The sequence below is a fragment of the Protopterus annectens genome, chromosome 3.part1 (genome assembly GCF_019279795.1).
Source record: "Protopterus annectens isolate FY-2018-M chromosome 3.part1, PAN1.0, whole genome shotgun sequence".
Classification (NCBI taxonomy): Eukaryota; Metazoa; Chordata; order Ceratodontiformes; family Protopteridae; genus Protopterus; species Protopterus annectens.
The window spans coordinates 323,559,686-323,586,464 of NC_056732.1; the positions used below are offsets into that span (position 1 = coordinate 323,559,686).

Consider the following 26,779-nt stretch of genomic DNA (forward strand, 5'->3'; position numbering starts at 1 on the left):
TGCTTAGAAATCTGCCACCCCAAATTCCCATGCAAATTTTTTAGCAACTTCTTGGATCATCGACCCAGAGATTCTGGCGTTAGCTGCCCTCATTTATTTGAACCAGCTTAATGTGGCTTCATTGACTTCATCGAGGGAAGTTTTCCTCTTTTTCTGCTGTACATCTCCGCTTTCTTTACCATATCTCTCCAAGTACTCATGTTTACGTTTTTGGATGTTGCGAACTGTGGTCTTGCTAAAACCAAAATTTTCCACAGTCTTTTTTGCTGCTGCTTTCCAGAAAATGTAGAAGCTGAACCTTTTCCTTCAATGTCAGCTCTTTGAGTTCTTTCCTTTGGACTATCATGTATCGATTAACTGTAAAGTTTTCAGTAATTATACGATGTACTACAATTCAGACCAGTCCTTCGCACTGAAAAAATCCTCAGCAACATGTGATAAATAATAGGATGTTATGCCTAATCCAACACGTGGTAATAATAAAACATGAAAAAAAATAACTTATACTAAAGAAAAAATAATGCAACTAAGGGGCAAAGCCCACACCTTCTACCCCTTGGTGTAGAGTGGGCACAACTGGTCAAGTTATAGAAGGTAAATTAATATTGTGTGTCATAGTCCAAGTGGTCAAGATAAAACTTACAGAGGTGGTCAGTATAGAAAGATCAGTCTTCCATTGAGTACATGTGGTGCATGTCCAGTCTATGAAAGTTATGTCAACTTAAGGAGGTTGTCAGTGTAGGGAGGTGGTCAACTGTGTAGGTTCTACTGTATATATATGGATCTATGCTAGTTGATTGAGTTTTCAGAAACTCAAAATTCGTATCTGTGAGAGGATATGATCGAATTTCTGAAAACTCGAACATTTAAAAAGAACACAAAAAAGTATCTTTTTGAAAATGTTTGCAGAAGGGCAAGCCCTCCTTCACCCCCTACAAATTATATATACCAACTCCTAGAGCGCACTACATTAAGGAAAATGTTAAATTTACCGATCCTCACTGTACTATGATCTCCATTCAAAAGCTTCGAGTTTTCAGAAATTTCACCGTGTCATTTCAACTATATGAATTTTAAGTTTCTGAAAACTCCATCAACTGATAGGGATCCATATATGTAAATATGTATGTGTATCTAGATATATAAATATATGCATGTATGTGTGTGTGTGTGTGTATATATATATATATATATATATATATATATATATATATATATGTGTATATATATATATATATATATATATATATATATATATATATATATCTATAGGTTCATAGGTTCATAGGTAGGTACTAGGCTATTGGCCCAAGGGCCTACGTAAGCCTAGCCAGCAAGGTACCATAGCTTACGCCACCCAAGAAAGTTATTTTCCTGTGCCACTGTCCAGCAGAGACACAGAAGTGATCCCTGGGGTGTATTTCCTATTTCCCATCCACTCATCAAGATTTTTCTTGAAGAGTGCTAATGAAGAACTTTGCTTGACATAGATGGGTAGCTTGTTCCAGAGTATAGGAAGTCTCTGGGACAGGAATCTATCCCTCCAGCATGTCCTGTTTATTGTGGTGACAAGGTTTAGGTCCCTAGAGCGTGTAGCTTGGATGGATTGGGATTTCTTTAGGTGTAGCATGTCCAACAGCTCTGGGTTTGACATAGCTTTATATGTTAGCAGAGATCACCTCGGAGTAGGCGATATGCTACGGAGTAAAGCTGGAGTTTTTTGAGGCGGTCAGTGTAGGGCATTTGTTTGAGGCCAGTAATCCTCTTTGTGAGGTACTTCTGTGGCCTTACCAGCTGCTGCAGATGTCTTGTGAGGTACATTCCAAAAGGGGCGTTGTACTCTATAATGGGTCTAATGAGTGAAGAGTAGAGGGTAACAATGACCTCTTTTTTCGTGGATGAGAACCCTTTTATGATGAGGTGTGCCACGTAGAAGGACTTCCTGACTACTGTGGAGATGTGACTATCAAAGGAGAGACTACTGTCCACCTGGGTCCCAAGGTCTCTTATCACGCATTCGGTGTTAAGTAGATTGCTGCCTATGTGGTAGTTCATGGGTAAAGAGTTTTTACCAAAGAGGATATATATATGTATGTATGTTTTATATATATAATTATATATATATGTATATATATATATATATATATATATATATATATATATATATATATATATATATATATACGTTCCTTTATTCAGAGCATTCTTGTGCCTGGCTTGGTCAAGACTTTGCTTCTAAAATCATCTGGCCTACAAAGCCGATATAAGTATATTTTTGTGTACCTGCTCTAACAGTTTCAGTGATTTTTAACACTTCTGTGCTGCATGTATTTATTTTGTTGAATTTATCACTGTTTTTCATCCTGCACTTGTTAAAGGAACTCCATCTGTTTGTTACTGTACTGCCCATAGATTGTTTTAACTATATTCTGATATTTCCTAACCTCCTGTGATACTGCAAAAGCTGTTCTTAGTGAGTTTGGAAAATATTTCTAAGTTTTGCAAAGTTTTTGTTTGTTGTGAACATTTCTCAAGGTTAGTGAACTTATTTCCAAGTATTCCTGATATTGCAGGAATTCTTACTTCTGTTGTAGAGCATTTGTTACTGCACTTGAGTTCAAAACTAGTTTGTTTTACATTGGAAGGGTTCTTTTGCACACTGGTGGAAGCAGAGAGCTAAAGTCAACCCATCCAAGGTGGGAACTACTGGTCAATAGCTTATGGTGTTTTTATCTGATTGGCCTTAGAGTGTAACTTTATAAAAGTATTTCATCCTGCTCGTATAAAAGCCTCACGTTTGTGTATCATGCAAACGGGGCTCCCCGTGCTTGCATATAAGCAAACCTTTCTAGTTTAAAATCCTCTTTAGGAAATGCTCTCCATAGTCTCCCACTGTTCACAGCTGCTTGAAGAGCTGCCAGTTTGTGCAGAGTATCACTGCCGGTCATCTATTAGTATACTTACTCTCACTTTCACTCTCACTCTCACTTTGACCTTCTCTCTTACTCCTTCCCATATAGAAATTGTGTTTCCTTGCCTTACATAGCATATGCTAAATTCATACCTGCTGAATCTTGACTGTTTGGTATCACTGTATTCTTAAACCAGCCATCTTACATTAAGAGAGCCTCCCTGCGCCATTGTGGCAGAATTGTGTAGATCAGGACCCATTTGAGTTGAGGATTGCTGGAGAATGGCTCAATTTGGGGGTTTTCCCACTGTTAATTGTGTTAAAACTGTTTAAATTTGCCTGTATATAAGCCTTGCTTTGAGGGTTGAGCTCAGTCACTGGAGCTCAACGTTTGACAACTTTAGCCAGAGATCTGATGTGCATCTGCACCGAAATCCAGCTCATCCACTGAAAAATAAGTATATTTTAAGCCAGTAGTGCATTTTGTTAACTGTATTTTATTGAATTGCTGCTTCATTTTTCTGTTTGTGACTAAGTCCAGCTGGCCCACTTCCTTCCCAAATACCATATTCAGAAAAATCCTGCCGCAGTGGATGGGCAGTTTCCCATCATTTCTCCTGCCAGCTTGATTGATATGGGCATCTTGAGGCAATGTAGCAATTGCCTCATGTATACTGACAACCATTTACTCCTAAAGCAAACTAACACTCTGTTTGAGAAATGCAAATACACTGTGAAATTGGAGTCAATTTTCTCATGTAAAAACAAACTCGGCATCAGACAGGTTGTCAGCAAAAATGCTTCACCTCTCACATAAACCTCAGCTCTCACACAAAATAAAGTCATGACACATAAACCCACATATGTGGAGGTACTCACTAGAAGCCTACCAAAAGATCATCATCAGAGACTTCCCAAAGGTACACCATCCATACTCACCACTAAGCATAAAGAAACCACTGCACATATCAACACACACATCCATATGTCATCAAATAAGCCCCTAAAGCAAAACACATCAAATGTCTTGGTCATAGTTGACTTTATAGTGAGACACACAGATGTCCCCCTCACCATATTGGAAAAGGAGAAGGTCATGGTCAGCTGCCTGTCAGGTGCCAGGATCCAACAAATCATGCATGCACTCAAGTCACTCAACAACAAGTACTGTTATGACTCATAGTCCATGTTGGAGTGAATGACTTGAGACGTACCTCTCTGGACTATATGAAGACAGACATTGATGGAACTCTCTGATTATGTGTCTCAGACAGGTATGTCCCTAGCCATAAGTAGTATTGTATCCTTACTCAGGATGATACCACAATATAAAGAAAAGGATTGACTTCAGCAATTGGCTTAGCTTCTGGTGTCAGTCCAGGGAGATCCAGTATCTATCAGTCTGGGAGGTTATGGTAGACAGGCCTCACTGCTTTGCTAGAGATGGTCTGCACCTGTCCCCCTATTCTTTTGGATATTGGAAAAGGCCCTTGCCTCCCCAATAGTGCCTTTTTTAGGCAATGTCAATGTAGCAAATTTTCCAGTGTAACAAAATCCAATCCAGATAAACTCAGGGTCTGCTGCTTAATGCTAGGAGTTTAAACATGAAACTGCACTCCCTGGAAACACTCCTCACCTTGGAGGATGCTGATGTCTGTGCAGTTACTGAGACATGGTTCCAGGCCACTGAGAGCACCCTGGGTGTGCAGGGCTACAGTGCCTTCCACACACTCAGACCTCAAAATGAGAGTGGAGGTGTATCCATCTTCATTAAAACCAAAGACACTTTGAGACTGGTCAAACAGCATGACCCTCTAGATCTACTCCATGTCCAGTCAACTACTGGGAAAGTACCATACCACATCATTGCTAGCTATAGATCCCCCACTATGAACCAGGATATGCAGACTGCCTTCCTCGATTTATTAGAATCCCTTGCCATGCAGCCTAACACCTTAGTAATGGGAGATTTCATCTATCCTTCCATAGACTGGGAGACATACATGAGCAAAAACACGCTTGCCCAGAGGTTCCCGGACTTTGTTAACACAAATGCTCTGGAACCGGTAGTCTGCACCCCCAGTAGGGTCTCTAATGTTCTGGACTTAGTAGTTACCAACTTGGGGGGGGGGTCACTGTAATTCCCCATGTGTGATGCCCCCCTTGGTTAGGTCAGACAACAAATCAATCTCGTTTGAAGTAACTGCTGGAACTGACACCCTCACAGGAACAAAAATTATAAAAAACTTCACCAAAGCTAACTACGGCATATTAAGTAGTGGTATAAAAAGCTTCATACCACCCATAGTTGCAGATACCAGTGATCACTGTGCAGAAATGTACACAAACTCCCTGTAAAAACACTTAAGCGACTACATAAACCCTGCTGTACCTGACCAGATTAAAACCAGGTCTTCCTGTAAAAACAAGACGTTGTGGTGGACTTTCAGTATAAGCAGATTGTATAACAACAGGAAGAAACTGTTGTGCAAAAGCAAGAGGGATATCACTCTGCAGAGGAATAGTTTCCTCCTTAGCCTAAACAAGAAAATCAGAAATCTTGTAAAGTCTTGTAAAACAAATTATGAAACTAAAATCACATCCCTAGCTAAGGATAATCATAAGGCATTCTTTAACTATGTTCAAAGTCTAAAAGGGAATGCCCAGCCATGTGCCGAATTGTTTGTAGATGGGATCACTCGTACTACACCAGAAGATATCGCCAACCTGCTAGCTGACAGATTGAGCACAAACTTCATCCTCCTATCCTCACCTACCATATCCCAAAGCATACCTGACACCAGCCCTCTGTCTAGTATCTCTAGAGAACAAGTCATCTCTGCTCCCGCCAAGGCCAAAAACATGGCCTCAATGGAACCATATAATATCTCAGGTTGTTTACTAAACAATCTAAAACAAGAACCTAGCGGACCCAATTGGCATTCTCTTTAATCATACCTTGAGAACTGGCTATATTCCTGCAGAATGGAGAACAGCAACAGTAATCCCCCTGCACAAAGGGGGGGCATCAGCTGACCCTGGAAACTACAGATCCATAAGTCTAACCAGCCTCATTTGCAAGGACATGGAAAGAAAAACCGTGGACCTTATCAACAAGGACATAGACAACCTCCAAACTCTGGACTCAGCCCAGTTTAGCTTTGGTAAGAGTAGATCATGCTTATTACACTTGGTAAACTTCTTTGAGAATGTCAACAAAGCCACCACCACCAGTAGACCCGTCACCAGTGGAGTACCACATGGCTCTGTGCTGGGCCCCTTACTGTTTGGCATCTATTATTCAGAAGTCCAGGCCAAAGTAGGCAGTCTTTGGCTCACCAAGTTTGCTGATGATTGCAAACTGGGAGCAATCACTGAGTCCCCAACTGCATCAGCATATTACAAGAAGGGCTAGCACAGACAAATGATTGGTGCCAAAGCCATGGTCTAAAACTAAATGCAGAAAAATGCATTATTATTCCCTTTGGCAAAACGGATAGCACCCCCCTGAGTTCTAACCCAGTGGTGCGAGACTTATTAACACAGGTTGATAACAATCTGAACTTTGATCACTAAGTTTCCACAGTGGTAAGGCAAGCCTTCTATGTAATGCACCTCATAAGCAAGGGCATAGCTTCCAGGTCAAGGGATGTTATAACTCCACTGTACTCGACTCTCATCAGACCACTAATAGAGTATAATGCATCCTTTTGCATGTACTTCACCAGACACCTGCAGTAGCTGGAGTGACCTCAGAGGCTTCTCACTAAGAAAACACAGGGACTCCAACCCATGTCCTAAGTGGACAGGCTGAAGGACCTGTTACTTTATCTCTGTATTCTGCTGAGAGGTGAATTGTGCCTGGTGTATAGGGCAGTCTCTAACCTTGCGCTAATGCAAATGCTGTACATCCACAAGTCAACTGGCTCAAGAGTCACTCACTCTAGGGATCTCAGCCTAGCTTGTGACATTAACATTCCACTTATGTTGTGCTGATGAAAACAATGCAGAAACATACATGTCCACAGCTAGTGGGGTTTGGATTTATTGGCCTGAATTTGTCCATAAATAGACTTAAAAGAAAAAGTCATGGACGTTCAGAATTGCCATTTAGCTGAAACACCTGATGTCCTTAAAGGGTAATTTGCATATATCCCACGTCACCTCTAATACAAGAGGCTTAAGGAATCTCACAGTGGAAAGTCTAACTTTGCTAGATTTTTCGGTACTTACGTATTATCGCAACCGGATTTTTATGGTCACGAAATTCATATACTACAATTCAAACAAGGGCATTTAAAACTCAGAAATGATCATGAGAGTCTTTTCTACTGTCGCATTACATTGCTTAACTATCAGGAGCACACTAAGCTGTACACATACACAGGGAGTTTCTATTGGCAGTTACACAATGTAATCATATGCGATGTAGCACTGCTGCCATTACCTGTCATCGCAAGCAACTTTTAAAGCTGCATTCTTCCCGTTATTTGTTTTTCCCTTTCACCTTTACTGTATACATCAAGCAAGCCTCACCAGAAGTCAGATGGCAGGAACCTAATTCAACATGCCAACATTAATAGAGAACAGGAAAGGAAGCAGGCAGTGGCAAAGTAACAGCCACACACACTTTCCTTGGGGTGCTGTATTTCAAGGAGATGAAGTCTGAAAAGGAACGCATGCTGTTATTTACTGACAGCACTACTCGGTGATGAGTTGGCACAGTTACCTTTCATAAACTCCTTCATCCCTTCTGCTCTGCGTTTCTTTAGTAATCAATCACACTTGTTAAATTTGACCGACACAGTATAGGGACACTTTCTTACACTTGCTCTTGCCCCCTTTTTACAATCTGCAGAAATCGGTGCATACGATAAGAGGCCTGACAATTACAGCGTGTATATATAATGCACGCAAATCAGGAAGAGGATTTTTTTTAATTTGCTGGTCTTCCTGAAGGTAATCCACACTTTTTAATGAGCGATAAGGATTTTCAATAACACTATCCAGTGTCGCATGGCCTCCTTTGACTTGAAGTATGCTATTTTTGCAACCATGAAAATCTGGTTGCGATAATATGTAAGTACCCTTTTTTCTTTTTGTTTTTTAACCAGTTGTTTTTTCTATGTGACCTTTTACTCATTGTTTTAGTCTCTCAGGAAAAGGAAACAAAACATTAGGAAGATTTCTTTACGCCTGTCATTTAGGGCTGACAAGAATGATTGGTTGGGTTTTACTAAAGATTTATTTAAAGCCTTTCAGTCTTTACATTCTGACTCTTCTTTACAAAGAAAAATGTTTTCCTTTCTCTCTGATTCTGATTCTCTCTCTCTCTCTCTCAGTCTCTCTCTCTCTGTCTCTTTTAGAATGTGTTTCTCAAATCTCTACTCCACAGAATGGGGTATCTGAGTCTGAGGAAATATTTTCCTTCACATTCCTGACTTGAAGAGTTATCTTTTTCAGATACTGTTACCACAATGAGGGAGTTATTTCAATGCAAACAAAAAGAAATGCCATAATCCCCCCCAAAAAAAAGATAGGATTTGTTGCAGGTGGATTTTCTTCAACCTGCAGCTGTCCCTTTGGTGTTGCCAGCATTAGGGGATGTTTTTTTTGCAGCCAGTAGTTTGCCTGACAGTCAGACACCTGCTTCTAGGAAGTCTGACAAGTTATATAAGGTTCCCCATCCAACTAATTTCTTTCTAATCCTAGATCAGACCATGCGGTCATTTCTCTGTCAAAAGCATCTCCTGCCAAATATGTTATGGCATCTTACCATATTCCCTCTGACAAAGATGGTGAAGCCTTTGATAGATTTGGTAAAAATATTAACTTCTTACACCTTAGCCTTTAGAAAGTGAATTGTCAGGCTAACATGTCCAAGTTTCAACTGATTTCTTTTGACAATATGATAAAGTTAATTGCTGACATGCCTTGTTAAGTCAGACTTTGTGTCTCAGGTAACCAAACAAATGTGTTCTTAGGACACTGCAGCTTCTGCTTCTAGAGTAGCTGCTACTAGGTCAATGATAAGCAGAGTTTCCTGGCTGCATTCTCAAAACCCACCAGAGGATGTTAAAGCTGTGCTTCTGAATGCTCCACTGGATAAAGTGGTGTTATTAGGTCCTTCTTCTATGGTTCTGAAAAGACTTAATGAACCAGGAAAGTTAGTTTAGGAAGTTACCCATATTTTTCAATCCATCAATCCAAAATGTAATAAACTTTTCTTTTATTTCAGGTTCTTTTTATAGGAATTAGAGCAGTCTCAGCAAAGCAAAGACAAAAAAAAAAAAGACATGGTAGGACAATTCAAAAAAGAAGAGAGAGTCCTCTTGAAACTAAGGACAGTCTAAAAAAGCAGTCTGACTATATCCACCATCATGTTTTCGCCCTCCCCACCATGGTAATTCAGTAAAATTTCCCATTTTTTATGGTGCCAGATAACTGTAGACATGTGGGTTCTGAGAGTCATTCAGAAAGGCTACAACTTGCAGTGGGAGTCCTTTCCTCCTTTTCAAGTGATTCCTCTGCATCCATCCCGGCACACCAAATTGTTTCCTCCTAGCCTAGATAAAATGCTGTCTTGTGGTTATAGAAACTGTTCCCCCAAATCAAGCAGGGAAATTGTTTTATTCAAGAATCTGTCTGGTTCCAAAGAAAAAAGGAACCAGACCTGCCCTTGACTTTTCTAAACTTTCACATCAAAATACCAAAATTCAAAATGCTCTCTCAAGGGTCTCTGTTAACTGACATTCTACCTGTTAGTTTTCTAATCTCTCTCAGCTTTTCCCGGTTAGGGGTCGCCACAGCAGATCACCTTGTCCGCTCATGATTGGCAGTGGAGTTTTTACGGTGTCGAGTTGTCAGCCCGGCGCCCAACCTTCCACAGAAGGCGCACTCACGCCCAGGGCCAATTTTAGCGTGTCCAGTCCACTTCCAGCATGTCTTTTGAGGATGTGGAGGAAACTGGAGCACCCAGAGGAAACCCACACGACCACAGAGAGGACATGCAGACTCCGCACAGAAGACACCCCAGCCGAAGATCGAACCGGAGAGCCTCTTGCTGTGAGGCGACAACGCTAACTGCTGCACCACAGCGGCCATCCTAACTCTGGATTTAAAGTAAACATATCATCACATTCCATTTCTCAAAGTTTTCTGCTTTACCCTTTACCCTTTCTTTTGTTTGTCTACAACTCCAAGAATATTTACAAAATGCATGTCTCTTGTAATAGGCCATTGCATGTTGCAGGGCATTCATATTTTTCTATATTTAGACTGCCTTATTTTTGCCGATTTTTGTTAAGTTGTTAAGAATCTCTGAATTTGGTAAAAGTCTATTTCTTAGTCTGAGATTTCAGGTGAACATAAAGTAATCTTCTCTTACTTTGTCTCACAGGACAGGATTTCTGGGATGTCCTCTGGATATATCCCAAATGATGGCTTTTCCTCCTCCTCAAGACAAAGTGGAATGTTACAATGAACTCTTTCTAATATTCTCCAACCAGACAGTGGCATTTGCCAGAGAATATCTCAGAATTCTAGGTGTAATGGCCTCATTAATTCTCATGATTTATTTGACCAGGCTTTGCATGAGGAACATTCAGTGGTTCATCAAATCTGTTTGTACCCAACACCAGCACTCCCTATCTTTTCAAATCACAGTACTGGAGTTTATGAAAAAGGAGTCTCTCTGGAGGATGAATCAGTTATCTCTCAGCCCAGGTCCAGTTCGGTCTGTAACCGCAGGTGCCTCAGACTTTGCTTGGGAGCTGTTTCCAAGGGGTGAAAGCTCAGGATCTCTGGAACATGCAGGACAGACTAAAACGTAAATATCAAAGAAGTAATGGCAATAATAAATGCTGTCATATCTCTAGTCTATCACTGAAGGCTACTTACATTCCATCAGAGCAGAACAAAGGCATAACTCACTATTCTGATGTCTTATGCTGTCCCACAATATGGTAACCCCCCTCCCAACTTTAAGTATGTGATCAAAAAAAGTAGTTCTCTGCTCTCTTCTGAGCTTTGGTTTAAAAACATAATTGTTAAATGTAGCTAAAGCACTTCTGTTCTAACAAAAAGCTTTTCCTGCCTTTTAAGCTAGCAAAAAGTTGCTGTATATTATGTCATATATGGGGCACTGAAGTGCTTCAGTTCTAAGAAAAAATATATATTCTTTCCTTTTAAACTGTAGCAGCTGCTACATTTGTTCCTGCCACACATGGAGTACCAAGTGCTTCAGTTCTGTCCATAAATGCAAGTGAATGCTAGTAGTGCACCACATATACCCTGAATGCTAGTAGTGCACCACATATACCCATTGTACCCCCTAACAATCTGCACCTGGGGTAGTGGCCCCTTCACCCAGCCTAGCTACTCTATTGGAGCAGAATATTGTAGTATACAGGCTGAGCAGAACCAGAACAGACCCTCACTATTGGAAATTGCACCTCAGGGTCTTCCAGAAATTGATCCAACTGTGAGGGCTCCTCAGATAGATTTGTTTGCCTCCATTGACGGAAGGCAGTTAAATAACCAAAACAACAAAAACAAAACCAGTCTCATCTGACTTTAAAATATTCTCTCAGGATATAAAATATTCTCTCAGGATAACACAGAAATTGAAACAGTTCCCACAGTTAAGCTACTATGTGTTACCATATTCAACAGACTAACCTTTGAACACCACATCTGCAGTACCATTAAAAAACACACATCAAACTAGGAAGACTCTATAGACAAAAAATCCACCAGAAAACCCCTCAACCACACCTATTTGCTCCCCTCTCTCCTATATGCAGCTCCCTTATACACCAATTTACAATCTTCTCTAAAAACAAGCTCCAGCCTGTTACTATAAAATTGCCAAATTTACCACAGGTTACCTCTACCATTCCCATCACTGCCCAGCTCGAAATAAATAAACTGGCTCAAACTCACACACCACTTAATCCTAGTTCATCTGTCTTCTGCACATAAAATTATGTATACACCTGATAGCTGCTCAGCCCTCAAATCTGTCCTAAAACCCTACATCCCTACCAGAGCCCTCCACTCTGAAAACTCCTAACCGTCTACATTCCAAACAAAAGACCTGGACAATCCTATGCTCTCATGCTACCACCACACTCTGGAACTCACTGCCAACACACATTACTACCACTGAGTGCTTTAACAATGTCAAACACACACTTAAAAAACATTTTCTTTGTAATCAGACCTGCCCCTCCTCCTTCCCTAACAGGTGAACTGCATCACCACTCTCTAGGGCCTTTCCTTTATACATCTGTAGATCCCTAGACCATGAATTCCATCCAATAACCATTACCATATCAAACTAAAAAACTTTATGTATTTCTATACCCTTAACTATTCCTATTCTACTTGGCACATTTTATGAGGCTCTAAAGAGACTTGATTTCCGAACTCTCTGGAACACTCGCAGGACAGGTGTCTGATGAGGTAAGGGATAAAGATTCCTCGCAGCTCGCAACCCTGGAATCAATCCCCAATTTGTCCATGAAGTTGCTGTCACACGCAACTGAAGGGGTGGGTAGAACTGCAGGTTCAAGCATAGTTATGAAACGCCATGCCTGGATGCATCTCTGAATTTGCGGACCCTTTCAAGTCTGCCTTCTTGAATGCTCCCATCGAAGCAACTCTCCCTATTTAGGGAATCCTGATATCTTGTTCTAGTCACCTTCTGCTTTCCTCCCTTTTGCCAGGAAGCTTATTCATCCAGTCATACTTATTTTATGATATTTTATTTTAACAAATATATTTTCTTTTAACAAGACATTCATCATGCCCTTTTCTAATTTTTAAGTCCTTCCACATGTTTCTTAACAGTAAATCAAAATTGCCCTATGTAGGGCTACTACACCTGTCAGTCCAAGTCACTTTGTCACTGATGCATACTTTCTTTTCTGTCCCTAATGTTCCAAAGAAGATTTTCATATTGACGAGGTCAAAGAAGATGACTTGCTCCAATACTGAGTCCAGTGTTTCACTTGAAATCACAGATCGTGCTTTAGGTAGATGTTCATTACTGTTACAGTAGTGACAAATGGGATACATCCATTCAAAAGGGTATGATACTGTACATCTGGCCAGTATGCCCAAGCTCAGGAGCTCCTTTCTCTCGCACAGTATGTCCACATAAGGGTTCCATGCTGATACAAAAGGGATGTATGGGTGCCAAAATTTTCAGGCCTTTCTTGCCACCAGTCCAGGAATCAAGGCTTTTTCATTTCTTCATTCTGTCAGCTATTCAAAAGGATCCAGATTGACATTCCCTGTGAAAGCTAAGCACCCTCTTGAGGACCCAACATTTTTTTCTATTTTCTGCTTTTTGATGTTGTAAATGGGAGAAAAATGCCTCTGTGGTAGGTAGATTCTCAACAAAAATAGTCATTCACAATGCCCTTTTTTTATTTTATTTTATTTTATTTATTTTATTTTTTTTTTGCTAGGGATCCAAACGTAATGGTAGGAATTGTACAATTTGTCAGACTTTTATCCAAAAATCTTACAAAAGCCATCTTTCTTCTCTCAAGATTTACTTGGAGGATAAATGTTTAAATGCTGTCACATGAGACTCCATATCCACTGAAGTTCTCGACTCAGATATCCATTCATAGCTGAAGAAGAAAACCGAGAAACTGGAAGAAAATAGCACTGCTTCAGCTAGATGTAACCAGTCAGAGTTGGACAGATCAGCTCCAACCAGAAGCATAGCTGGCTCAACCAGTGTCCTGTGCCAGTCCCACGCACTAGCACCCCTCTTCAAGCAAAGAACAAAAAAAGATGGATTCTGCGAAACTTGCAGGATGCTTTCATTCTTCTTGCAGACACTACCCAATCCATAACCCCCCCCAGCTCTTCAAGTGAAAAGAAGAAAAAAAAGTCTGTTCTTTCTGTTCTTGGTGGCCAGATGCATAACATGCCCTCTTCCCTCCTGTTTCAGCCGTTCAGGTGCCATTTTTGTGCCCTGCCCACTATATTTTATTAGAAGAAAACATGATCTGATGTTGTTAATCTTCTTTCCATTCATCACTGATGGGCTCGGAACCAAGTCAGCCTAATACCAAGCTCGCATCAGTCAAAAACTCTCGAGCTAAGCTTCTACCATAGTGCCCTTCTACCTGTTACCTCAAGTCTCGTTTGCCTCATAGCCATAAAGCCTCATTTCAGCCGAGCTCTCAGCTAAGTGAAAACTTTTTGATATCTCTCAGGATATTTTGTATTTTTTCCTTTTGCTTGTGGTTTATATTGATATTTCTATAATCTTACAGCTATATTTAGATCTTTATCTGTTTCTACCCGTTTGGTAAACTTTTTAAGTACCATTGGTGGTACGGCCATTTCTCCCTACCCTTGTGGTATTTCTTGAATACCATCGTTGATATTTCTTCTCTTTTTCCCTTTAACACTAGTTATGTGTTTTTTGACATATTTCATAGTTTTAGTGTATGTTTAGATAGTTTAGACTTAAAAATAGTAGAGTTTGAAATTTTTCTCTAGTATTCTTGTTTGTTCTGGATTGTTGTGTGTAAATTTCATGATGTCTGATAAAAAAGGGCACATCGGGTTTTACACATTGTGCTTCATGTAAGGGTAAACTTCCTAATAGTGACTCCCATGATGATTGCGTTTATTGTTTGGGGGTACCCCCTCTTTTGGTGCAACTCCCCCCGTGTGAGTTGTCAAAGTTTCAGTCAGCGCACCTTGAATGAGTGCAAGAATAAGTTGATTCTGAAGGGTCTACTTAAGTTGGCCTTTTCAGAGGCCCTTTCTGCGACGGAGGTCTCATCCTCTCCAATCAAGGATAAGAAAAGGTCCCACTCAGTTCCCTCTTCACCATCTGGTGACCAGACCAAATCTGTTAAGTCTAAATGCCAAAGCTATCTTCGGATCATATGTCTGCCTCATCGACACTGACCTCTTCTGCTCCAGCTATGGCTGCTCCTATCTCGGCTCCAGTTTCGGCTCCGATACTGTCTCCGGCACCGACTATCGATCTCACAATGACCACTACAACTTCGGCATCGAGTGCTGCTTTAGCACAGTGCATGCCTTTGATGCCTATCTCTGCAGTTACAACTGAATATTCTGCGTCGGCTCCGAGTGCCCCTTCGTCACCATGCCCTTTTATGGTCCTGATAAATACGAATTTGACTCCACTGCTTCCGGTCTCCAAACTTGAGACATCAGTGCCTGTAGATTCCACACCATGGATCCGATACTCTCCATCTACAGACCCATTTCTAGGACAGGTGTACACTCCGTTCTTAGAATGACCTGACTCCCCATCGGGAGTATCCACTAGATCCACCAGGAGCCTTTCAGAACTTGATGTGGTGCGTCTTGTGGACCAGCTGTTGACAACCAGTGGAATACCCAACCCTTCTAGGACCCATCCTCCTGCAGGACTTGGGGTGACTTTTCCACAGACTCCATCCTACTCTCCTCCTTTGACCATACTGGTTCCAAAGCCTTCTGCTTCAACGTCCTTTCTGGAACCCCCCGTCTCAACGCCTGTAGTAGACCTCACTTGGGCTCCAGGACTGTCCCTTTGGCCTTCAATCCCCGCTGAACCGGGCCTTCCTCAACCTTATGATTGGGCTACAGGCTCCTTGGTTCGTGGCACAGTTCAGAGTGTTTTTACAGTTCCATCCTCAGTGCCGGGAGTCCTGTCTGCACCGATCCTGCTTGAGGCTCCATCCTCTGGAGTGGGTTAGATGGAGCGGGGTGTGACCCTGGTTCCAAGGTTGTCCTTCTCGGTTCTGGGCTCCCATCCCTCTTTGCGGAGACCTGCTTTCTGAGCTATGGAGAGGGCACTTGCTTCTGGAAGCATTCTACTGATGTCAGAACCCCAGACCTCTCCCCCTGAGCTACAGCTGTCACAGGCCACCTCCTCGGGACACCGGGCAGGAAAGCCGCAGGACCCTCCATTGCAAGGTGCCCTCTCTTCCGTGTCCTCCTCAGAAGCCCGCACTGAGGATCCCCCATGGAAGACATCTTGCAAGAGGAAGCACGTAGACTCTCCTGGAGAGTCTCTAACAGAGGACATGGATTTCGATGACGGTGAAAGGTCCCCACGGTCACCCATTTCTCCTTTGGGGACATCCTTGAAATGTTGAAACAGATGGGTGACTGGAAGCCCACTAATCCTTCTTCCGAGGAGTCCGTGTTTCTGCAGGCTTTCTGTGCCCAGCCATCTACCTCTTGGGTGACCCCGCCTGCAGATGAGCTAGTACAACTCGTGGTGCAGCACACTTGGAAGAACCCTGATTCTGTTGAGTTGATCCCTTGGAGACCTGACAAGATACTTTCTCCCCTTGAGGAAAAGCCGCATTGGTCCAGAGGTTTACCAGTCGATACTATGGTGGTGGCGGCGCCTCAAAAAAGGATCTTGCTGAAGAGAGTAATACTGTTCACCTGCCCAACAGAGAATCCCGAGCCATGGACAGATTAGGAAAGCGAGTCTTTGCTTCAATGACCTTTGCCATACGGTCCCTGAATTACTTGGCACATTTTATGAGGCTCCAAAGAGACTTGGCTTCCGAACTCTCTGGAACACTCGCAGGACAGGTGTCTGACAAGGTAAGGGATAAAGTTTCCTCGCAGCTCGCAACCGTGGAATTAATCTCCAATTTGTTCATGAAGTTGCTCTCACACACAACTGAAGGGGTGGCTAGAGCTGCAGGTTCAGGCATAGTTATGAGACGCCATGCCTGGATGCACCACTGTGAATTCGCGGACCCTTTCAAGTCTTCGTTCTTGAATGCTCCCATTGAAGCATCTTCCCTTTTTCATCCCAAGGTGAAGAACACTCTGGGCAGGTGTGAGCAGGATGATAAGACCCTGTCTGCCGTAGGACTACGTTTTTCCAGTCCTCAATGTTTCTTTTCCAGGAACCAGAGGAGTGGCAAAATGTGGCACAGAAAATCTCAGGGTCCTTTCCATACCACACATGGTGATGATACCCCCAGGGGCAGAGGCAATAATAATTCTGGAAGACTCCTCTCCTGAGGCAGAGGGGGTCCACTTAATCAGGGACCCAGGTATTCTTTCTCTGGGCAGCCTTATCAGTGCTCCTGAAGAGCAGCCTGATTGCTTTCCTCTGTATAGCAGTCGGGGGTCGTTTCTCCCTGCACCAAGCTGCCTGGCATTCAATAACCACCGATCATTGGGTGCAGAAAATCATAACCAGAGGTTACACCATTCCCCTCATCACTTATCCAAAACTTCCAACAAAACTTTCTGACATTCAACCCAGTGAAAGGGAAGAAGCAGCTGCAGAAATAAATAAGCAGTATCAAAAAAGAGTAATCCAATTAGTCCTACCAGACTAATGCGGATCCGGATTTTACTCAAAGATTCTTTTTGATGCCAAAAAAGACAGGGAACTGGAGATCCATTCTGGATCTCAGCAATTTGAACAAGTCTATTGCCCAAATCAAATTTCGGATGGTCACGGTTCAGTCCATTCTCCCTTTTCTAAGGGAAGGCAATTGGATGTGATCAGTAGATCTCCAGGATGTGTGTTACCACATCAAAATGGACAAATGCTCCAGGAGTCTACTTCGCTTCTGGCTAGGAGCCAATCATTACCAGTTTTGTGTTCTGCCATTCGGACTCTCTACAGCCCCCAGAGTCTTCATAAAGTGCATGGGTAGTGTTGCAGCTCATGAGGACTGCCAAGGGAGGATTCCAGGTGTTTCTTTGGATGATGATTGGCCTACCTTATTTCCCCACCACTCTGGTAAAAGCCCTGCAGTACACTCTTTCCCTGGCAAAACATTTTGGGATAACTGTAAACTGGGAGAAATCCAACCTTGCTCCAGTCCAGAACATAGAATTCATTGGAGCAGTCTTCGACACCCGCTCTTGTCTGGTATCGCTCCCAGCTCAGAGACTTCATAGATTAAGGCTCCAGCTCCGGGTGCTACTCTGTCAAAACAAAGTCTCAGCAAGAGAGGTTCTTCAGGTTTTAGGATCCATGGCAGCTTCCATACCAATAGTGCCTCTTGCGAAACTGCATATGCGAATACGTTAATGGCTTCTACTCTCTCAATGGTTTCTGAATTGCCACCCTTTATGCTTTCAAATTCAGATAGCCTATTCTTGCAAGCAGGATCCTGTTTGGTCGATGAGGCCAGACACAGAACTTTGGAGCCGCCCATTCCAGCCCCCCCAGCCCAAAGCCATTGTGACCACGGATGCTTCCCTGATAGGGTGTGGGGAGGGGGCATTTCCAGGGAAAGACAGTCCAAGGCACATGGTCCACATTGGAGGCCGACCTGCATATCAGCATTCTGGAACTGAGAGCAGTGCTGTTAGCATTGCAAGCATTCCAACCTGTTCTTCCTTCTGGAATGATTGCAATCCAGTCAGACAACATGTCAGTAGTCTGGTAACTCATCAAGCAAGGAAGAACCAAGTCCTGTCCCCTGTATTGAGAGGCCGTGAGAATTTGGCAATGGGTGATATCTTCCAACCGCTTTCTGACAGCAATGCATATCCCGGGAATTTCCAACGTGATTACAGACAAGTTGGGCAAATGTATTCTCCTGCCTCACGAGTGGTCCCTCAATCCCGACGTAGCGGCAGAAATTTTCAGCCATTGGGGCCAGGCTTGCTGCGACCTATTTGCCTTCCTGTCAAACAACAAATGCAGCAGCTATTTTGCCCTATTCCCCCAAAGGGGGAGTCCCGAAGGGATGCCCTGATTCACGATTGGCCCATGGTACTGCTATATGCCTATGCCCCCCATTCCTCTGATACCCCAATTCATAAAGAAAGCTATTCAGTTGAAATGCAAAGTGATCCTCATAGCCCCCTTTTGGCCTTGACAAGTTTGGTTCCCCTTCCTTCGGCCTCATCTGTTATGTCGACTGTGGATTCTGGACTCTCTTCCAGACCTAATCTCTCACCCTCAAGGGTTGAGTCACCCAAACCTATCCAGTCTCAAGCTGACAGCTTGGTTTCTCCACTTCCGTTAATCACCAGGCAGGATGACCTCACCTCACCTGTTCTTGACATTATTCTGGCCTCTCATAAACCATCCACCAGAAGACTATATCTAGACAAATGGAAAAGGTTCTCTATTTGGTCAAAGAAGAATATGTTGTATCCATACTCAGCTCCAGTCACAGCAGTTTTACAATATCTATCTAAATGATTCGAAGATGGAGCCGCAGCTTCTTTCATACGAGTACATCTAGCCGCTATTTCAAATTATCATAATGGGTTGGATGATTCTCCCTTCATCTTGCTTCGGTTATGCAAAACATTATTCAAAGGGGTCTCCCACATTAGGCCTCCAATCAGACAACCTATAGAGCCATGGAACCTCATGTTAGTTCCCCAGTCTTTAACTCAACCTCCATTTGAGCCTGCAGCAAAGTGTGACCTCAAATTCTTGTCATGGAAATCCCTTTTCCTGGTGTCATCAGGTCAGTCAGACGAATTTCTGAGATTCAGGCATTATGCACCAAAAGGCCCCATCTAATCATCCACAAGGACAGAGTATCACTCCGGACAAATCCATTTTTCCTCCCCAAAGTTGTTTTGGAATTTTCCATCAATCAGTCCATTAATTTGCCAGTATTTTTCCCGAATTTTTCTAATAAAAGGGAATACAGTCTACATTCCTTGGATATGCAAGCAAATACAGAAGATAACCTTACCAAAGGTAATGCTGCCCACACGAAATGAGGATAAGCAGAAATAATAGCAACAAAACCACAAAGTGAAGTCCAAGGTTTAATCACAATAAAACAGCATAAAACAGCATAAAAACAGAGCAGACATACTGGTAGTACTGGCAGTATGTCTGCGCTGTTTTTATGTTATTTTATGCTGTTTTATTGTGATTAAACCTTGGACTTCACTTCGTGGTGGTTGTTGCCATTATTTCTGCTTATTCCTTGGATGTGCACAGACAATTGAGATTTTATTTAGACAGGACCAAAGCAATACGTAAAACTGACCAACTTTTCATTCCCTTTTCTGGGCCTAGAATGGGAAATTCTGTCTCCAAGGTCACTTTGTCAAAATGGTTAAGGGACTGCATACGCTGCATTTATTCACTTGCAAATGAACCTATGCCACAGAATGTTAAAGCCCATTCTACTAGATCTATGTCTGTAGCCTTCCATTCCAGAGCTTCTATGGATGATATCTGTGCAGCAGCCACTTGGGCTAAACCCCACACTTTTATCAATCATTACAAATTGGATGTGGTCTCCAGAGGGAGAGATACCTTCGGTTCAGTGGTGCTCAGGAACGTTCTTCCATAAGGGCCGCCCAAGGATCACAAGGTAGCTGGGGATTCTGTCCCATCAGTGATGAATGGAAAGAAGATTAACAACATCAGATAAAGAAGTTATGTCTTACCATAACGTTCCATCTGTGTTGTTGACCTTTTTTCTTTCATCACTTCCCACCCTCCTTCCCCCGCCAAAGGCTCCTGGGGGATACTATGGGTCCAAGTGGTGATTTAGGGCATTTGCGTAGAAATGGCCTCTGCTTTACTAGTACAACATGGACAAACTTGATCTGAGGTAACAGGGAGAAAGACACTATGGGTAGAAGCTTAACTTGAGAGTTTTTGGCTGACGTGGGCTTGGTTCCGAGGGCTCGGAACCGAACCCATCAGTGATGAATGAAAGAAGATCAACAACACAGATGGATCGTTATGGTAAGACATAACTTCTTTTTTTTTTATTCTAAACTGTAGCAAACTGCTTGCTACAGCTGTAGCAAATAGTTGCTACAGTTTATTCCCTACATGGGGAGCTATGGCATTCAGGTTTTAGTTTTAAAAAAATCCTTTTAAACTGTTTGCTACACATGTTAAACTCTAGGAAACTGTTTGCTACAAATGTAACAAAGAGTTGCTACAGATTATACCCTGCATGGAGTGCTATGGCACTCAAGTTTTAGTTTATAAAAAACGTTTTCCCTCTAAACTGTAGCAGACTACTTGCTATGAATGTAGCAAACAATTACTTCAGATTATACTCCACATGGAGTGCTATGGCAGTCATGTTTTAGTTTCTGTTGAAAGTATAGCAAACTGCTTACTACAATGTAGCAATCTGTTTGCTAAGGTTTAGACCATACATGGAACACTGCAGTGCTCAGGTTTGCCTGCAAATGCAATACTGGCTTTTCACAAAGATGACTGAGGATGAAGGATGGCCAAATGCACCCCCTAACACTTTGTAATCAGGGTTGTTACCCCTGTCACCACAACCTAGATATGCTACTAGCTGAGGCAGTTGAAAAGCCCACAGACTGTCCAACCTCTGGGCCTCTTCCCAGTGCTATGACCCCGGTCAAGGCTAACACAGAATATCTTGCAGGCATGCCCCATCTGAGAAGTTGGTAAGGCCTCAAAAGGGGAACTCAGGAAAGTGATTTAAGATACACTAGATGGAGTTCCTCATATTTCAGTATGCAATTATGTTTCTTACTCTCATGGTAGTAAATCTGGGGTTGAGCACTTCTGTGTAATTCGTTTGGATACTTCAAAAAAGAGGAAACCAACATCCAGGCATCTTTCTATTCCAGACATTCCTATTTCAAGAGATCCTCATCAGAAATAAGTACATGTGGCTCTGACCTCCCCCCCCACTTTTTCTTCTTTATCCTCTACCCCTTTTAAAAAAAAAAAGGATACATCTTCTGAAGAGAATTCTTCCTTTGAGCCAGAACCTGACAACGTGAATTATTCTTCTCAGATTACTTCCCCATCAGGATATGATTATGAACCTGAAGACACCATGTCCTGCAATACTCTTCCAGAAGACTTCTGTTTGGGGAAAACTATTCAAGAAAATGATGCAGTATTTTAATTGCATGGACAAACAAACCTCTGAGTCACAAAAGAGATATTATAATCTCTTGCATGTAGATGTCTCTAAACCTTCTCTTGTCCTTTGAGTGCTTGAAGCTTTACAGGATGCTTTCCTTTTTGCTCCTGTAATTCCCGAGTCACAGCCACCTATACCCAGAAATGTTGACAGGTATTTCAAAGTTCCTGCTTCACACAAATATTTATATAAAATCTAACATCTGACCCTGCTGTTGTGTCCACAAATGCTGACAAGCCAGACAAACTTTTCACTTTACCAGTGCTCTTCCCAATCATAAGGATAGTCAAGTTCTGGATAACTAAGAGAAAAAAGTTTATATGTCAGCTATTTTAGCTTTTTATGCTATTAAGTATCAGACATACATCCTAAGATATCTGCTATCTATTTTTGTCAACATGAACAAAATTATGCCAAATATCCATGACATTGACTCTAAACCGTCAAGGCAAATTATAATATTTTCAGCTTCTGAAGTGTCTCGTCATTCTATGAGGTGTGCACATGATGTGACAGATGCTTCTTTTAGGGCTGCTGCCTCTGTTTCAGTGCTGAGAAGGTACTCCTGTCTAAGACTTCAATCACTCCCTGAAAATGTAAAGCGAAACTTTTGGATGCTCCTTTAGATAAGGACTTCCTTTTTGTTCCCCTCCTTCAGCAGACATATTCAAAAAGTTGGAAGAAACAATAAAAGTTATACAGGGGTTTAAACAACTTTTTCTTTCTCCTGTTACCCTTCCAGGTCAAGTTTTTGCTATCATAAAAATATACAACAAAAGGGCATAAAGAAATGGCAAGACAAGCCTCAAACTGGTTTCAAGGGAACAAAAGGCCCCTTTCAGGACATACCTTCCAACCTCTGATTACTTCCTCTGACTTTCCTGTTCCAGTCTTTCAAACAAACCTTCCATCAGTCTTCCCCTTTAGAAAAAGATCTCAATAGACACCTGGATTTTGAGAATCATTCAGGAAGAAGAGTACACTGTACATGGAAAGATCTTCCCTTTTACCATTCAGTTCCTCAGGTTCCGAATAAACAACAGCATTTAATACTTCCAATTTTGTCAGTATTAAAACCTTTTCCCCTCAAATCAAAGAGGAAATAAGTTTTGCTCCAAATTTTCCCTGGTCTCAAAGAAGAAAGACACTTGGAGACCTGTCCTGGATCTGTCAGTTCTAAATAGTTTCTTAAACATTCCAGAATCTAAAATGCTGACCCTTCATAGTCTTTTTCCCCTCAGTTTTCCAAAAGCCCTTTGGTTACCCTGGAGTTCAAGGATGCTCATTTTCATATTCTAATCCAGCCTCTTCAAAGGAAGTTTCTACGGTTACATTCCTTTGCCATGCAGTTTCAGTTTACTGATTTAATGTTTTGGCTTTCCACAGCTCCAAGAGTGTTTACAAGGAGCATTACCCAATAGTAGCTTTCTCCAGACTCCAGGATATCCACATTTATTCTTACCCAAGCAATCTTCTGATTTAAGCCACTTTTTGTCTTAAAATTCTTCAGGCATACAGTTCACAATCAGTCTCTTTCAGAGTCTGGTATTCACTTTGAATTTGAGCAAGTCAAACCCTTTTCCTTTCCATTTTCTGGCTGTTCCTAGTTGCCATCTTGAATATTCTCTGATGATGGCTTTTCTTCTTTCTAACAAGATCATATTCTTAGTATACTACTTTCTGTCCCTGGCAAACCTATCTCTGACCTCTGCAAGTGAGATTCTGAGAGCCCTGGAGTTTTTAACATCCACCATTCAGATATTTGCTTTTGTCACTCTGAACATGAGGATAATCCAGTGGTACCTTAAGTCCACGTAGGCTCAACACTATCTTCTTCTGTTCTACCCCATTCCTCTCTTATCATTAGTGAAGTTAGAGAGTTGCACTGATGTGTCACCTAAGTAAACATGAATCCAGTAATTCCATTTCAAGTTCCACTCCTTTTCAGAGCATCAGGGGCTTGCTCAAAGGGTTTTGATGTGCAAGGAATTTGGTCAGAAAAGGAAAAAAAAATAACATATAAACATAAAAGAGTTGAAGATATCGATTCTGTCTCTCTTGGCCTTCAAATGTTTATAGGGTGTTACTAGGCTCACCCAAAGAGCCATTTTAAGCCTAGCCAAGCTCACATCAAATTTATCAAAATATTGCTGACGTGTCGATAGTCCAAGGAAATTTACAAGTTTTGATTTGGGCTTGTATACATCAAGTGTCCACAGGCTGTCCCACCTTCCTTCACCTATAGTCCCTAGAAATTCTTCAGGTTGTGACAGACAACAGACTGTTATGTGTTATATCAACAAACAGTATGGCACAACATCTTACCTCCTATGCAGACTTGCAGCAGTGCCTTTGGAAATTGCTATGCATCACAACCTGTTATTTTTCAAGAGGTGTACATTACATTGGAAGAGAATGGTTGTGCAGATCACCTCATTAGATGAAGGCAGGCCACCCAAAATTGATGTTTAGCAGGGTGGTCTTCATGCAGATTGTCTATTAGAGGGGTATTCCACATTTAGATCTATTTCCCTCCACTCTGAAACATCAGCTCAAACTATTTTGCTCTGGGCCTTCTTGCAAGGAAACCTGGGCAAGGGATGCCTTCTCTTTCAGTTGGAAAGAGAAATTCCTGTATACCTTTCCTCCCTTTCCTCTTGTACAAAACCTGTTCTTGAAGATTCAGGACAAACCCAGAATTCTCTTGGAGATCCCCTTTTGGTCCAGACAGCACTGGTTCTCCTTGCTTTCAAATAACTAGAGCAGTCACCAACATTTCCTCCTGGATTTGCTCACACAGCAGAAGGAGGGTCTCTAATTCACTCCAGCATAAAGAATCTTAGTGTCACTATTTGGATGAGAAACTGTTGATTCCTTTAAGTGCTTGTATTTTGAGGATGTGCTATAGGTAGTGAAGGAAGCAAGGAAACCTCCAACTAGAAGATCATATGTATCAAAGTGGAAGAGATTTTCTGTTTGAGTATTCAAGAGAGAATGTTATCCTTGTCAGTTAGAGATGCCTTTTATCCTCCAGTACCTGTGTGAGCTGCTCAGTTTAGGCCTGTCATACACTTTCATCAAGGCACATGTCAGCTAGCTCAACCTGTCTTCCTTTGACTCCATGACTTTCTTCACGTTTTGAGTTCAAGCAATTCCTTTCATCAGGCCACCCAGAAAAGCCGTTCTGCCTCCTTGGGACTTGAATTTTGTGCTTAAGAAATTGACATTGTCATGACTTCTAAGATAGCTGCAGATTGAGTAACAGCTTAACTCTAGCTCTCCGAGTGTGAAAACAGAAACTTAACAGAGAAGGCCAGTAAAGTTTTGTGTTTATGCATAAATTTCAGTATCTGGCCAGTAAGTGTACTACCTGGGTGCCAGGAAAAAAGAAATACAGAGAACCTGGAAAAAATCAGCTATGAAAAGTGAGGAAGAAATACTGACTAGGGAAAGTTCTGCAGCTGTTGAGCAAAAAGCAATGCAACATCCAGACATGACTTCCAGTAACCTACAGGAAGATATAAGACAACTGCACACAGACCTGGTTAAAATAAACAAAGCACTGATGGAGTATATCAACACAAACAACAAAAGGCCGGAAAAAATGGAAGAAGGTTTAAACAGATATTCAGATGAGGTGATATAGCTGCAAAAATCAGAGGATTAAGTGAAGAAAAGGCTGGCTAAATATGAGACTGCTCAGGAAGAGATGTTTCAAAAAATAAAGGAATTAGAGGACAGAGCACATAGAGAAAGCTGTACCAGAAAAAGCCTGAAGGAATAGACTGCATTAATTTTATAAAAGCACAAATAAACAATTGGACTGGTATTCCACAGGAGGAGTTGTTAGTTGAAAGGGCACATCGTGTGTATGCTCCAAACCTGGCTATGAGAAAGCAACGTAGACCTTTAATAGTAAAGATGCAATCTTACCAGCAAAATTAGTTGATTCTGGCAAAACTGTGGCAGAAGGGCAAAATACTAAATGTGGGAGACAGCAGACTGTTAAGAATGATTACTCATTGTATACCAGGCAGAAGAGGTGTAAATTCATTCCACTGATAAGGGAATGTCGAGACACAGGTGAGATATTCAAAGTGCTGCACCCAGCTGTCTTCAAGGCAGTCTTCCCTGGAGTGGCAAAATCATTTTTTGATGAAGTGCATGCTAAGGAGGAAATACAAAAGTTTGTCTAACAAAAAGTGGGCTGTGAAACAGAAAGATACTCTGCTTCTTGTTCTTCTGGTAATAAAGACCACAGAGAGACTGTACTTGTGAAACCTTTTCTATTGTTTCAATGGAAAATGCTGGCGAGAAGAAAGGGAGCATGAGAGTTGACTAGAAAAATTGAGAGTATGTTGGAAATGAAGCAGAGACAGGATTTGGAACATGGTGATGAATAGTAATAAAACCAGTAACTTAATGTGTGATTACAATGTGATAATTATATTTGTTAAATATGATGGAACAAAAAAATTTGGAAATACTGGATTTTTTCAGAATCTGTTGGACTTGTGTGGGACTCTAAAGTATATGCCCTACTTCATGTAATTAATGTTTGGAAAATGCTTTGGAGAGGGGAAGAGGGGGAGAAAGTTAATTGTAAGTAGAGAAAACATTTTTTTTCTTAATAGTTCTATTTTTTGTGGTGTATTGTTTTCTTTGCATGCTGTAAAGTTTTCTCAGTTATGTTTAAGTGTAATGGTGATTGTAAATAGGTGTTGCTGCTCTTTTTTTTCTTTTCTTTCTCCTTTCTCTCTTTCTTGTTCATTTTTAAGAAATGTAGACACTATAATGTAAAGAAAACCTGGTAAAAAGAGCATAGGAAAAGAAAAATTAATGTGTTTTTTCTCATTTTTGTATGGTGGAATGAATGGATTAAAGACCTTAGATTGATTTAGTAACAAGTTTTAAGAGAAAGCAAGTAAATGAAAAATAATATTGAATATTACGTGGCTTTTATTCTAGCAAATGAATGTAT

General features: G+C 41.6%; 1 protein-coding gene across 3 annotated transcripts in view; it reads left to right on the forward strand.

The window, feature by feature from the left end:
* RFTN1 (raftlin, lipid raft linker 1) overlaps positions 1 to 26,779 on the forward strand; it is a 2,439,049-nt gene that overhangs the window by 655,923 nt on the left and 1,756,347 nt on the right. The gene's annotated exons all lie outside the window — the stretch shown is intronic.